The 258-nt window shown below is 24.0% G+C and overlaps 1 protein-coding gene across 1 annotated transcript in view; it reads left to right on the top strand.

Annotated features, from left to right (window-relative positions):
* The window catches only part of LOC107557021 (desmoplakin-like), a 31,783-nt gene that overhangs the window by 3,713 nt on the left and 27,812 nt on the right, over nucleotides 1-258 (top strand). The window lies entirely within an intron of this gene.

The raw sequence follows: 258 nt of genomic DNA on the forward strand, positions 1-258 counted from the left end.
TATATATATATATATATATATGAACACATTTTCACTCAAATGAAAATTATTTACTTTATATAAAATTATAAATAATATAAAAATAAATCATATAATATAGTATGAAATTTATTGAACAAATAGTTCATTCAAAAATGAAAATGATTCGCTTTATATAAAATTAGCCTTATTTCCTCACCATGTTTTTCCAAAGCTGTGTGACCTTTTTTTCTTCTGCATAACACACACACACACACACACACACACACACACACACAC

This window comes from Sinocyclocheilus grahami, unplaced genomic scaffold (genome assembly GCF_001515645.1).
Source record: "Sinocyclocheilus grahami isolate Dianchi unplaced genomic scaffold, SAMN03320097.WGS_v1.1 scaffold587.1, whole genome shotgun sequence".
Taxonomy (NCBI): domain Eukaryota; kingdom Metazoa; phylum Chordata; class Actinopteri; order Cypriniformes; family Cyprinidae; genus Sinocyclocheilus; species Sinocyclocheilus grahami.